This window comes from Octodon degus, unplaced genomic scaffold (assembly GCF_000260255.1).
Source record: "Octodon degus isolate 3935 unplaced genomic scaffold, OctDeg1.0 scaffold00268, whole genome shotgun sequence".
In the NCBI taxonomy this organism is placed as follows: domain Eukaryota; kingdom Metazoa; phylum Chordata; class Mammalia; order Rodentia; family Octodontidae; genus Octodon; species Octodon degus.
Window position 1 is genome coordinate 598,596 of NW_004524844.1, and position 639 is coordinate 599,234.

The window sequence follows — 639 nt, forward strand, 5'->3', positions numbered from 1 at the left end:
GAGAATGGGAAAGGCAAGCTTTTTCTTTGTAACCATCTTGCAGAGACTCATGATTCATTGAGGGGTAGTGAGGTGCTCATGTGCGCATATGTGTGGCAGTGCAAACGGAAAGAATTGCTCAACGGTATCAGTGATGAGAACAGGACATTTCCATAAGGAAAGACACCTTTTTTCCCTTTAGATAAAACTGATATGTTGCTGGGTGGACGTGGCAGGAAGAAAATCGTAGCTGCAGAACGACCTACACTCACCATGGAGTGCAGACTGACCTCAAACTCACACGATTCTCCTGCCTCAGCCTCCCACTTGCTGGGATTACTTGCAGGCGCACACCACTGGGCACAGCGCCCAGCTCGATTTCTGACATGTGTTAACATCTGAGACGCTTCATCAGAGAGAAGGGGACAGGCACATGCAGGGACAGTGACAGCGACACTAGGAATCACTTTCATCTTTTCTCGATGCTAGCAGGATTAGGAATGTCCATTTGTGTTTCCCTCGGAGGTCCTGGCCTAGCAGGGTGGTGGACGCCTGTACTTCCAAATACTTGAAAGGCTGAAAAGGAAAAAAAAGAAAAGAAAAGGCAGGCAGGCAGGCAGGCTGAGGCAGGTGCATCCCTTCAGCCCAGGAACTGAAGGC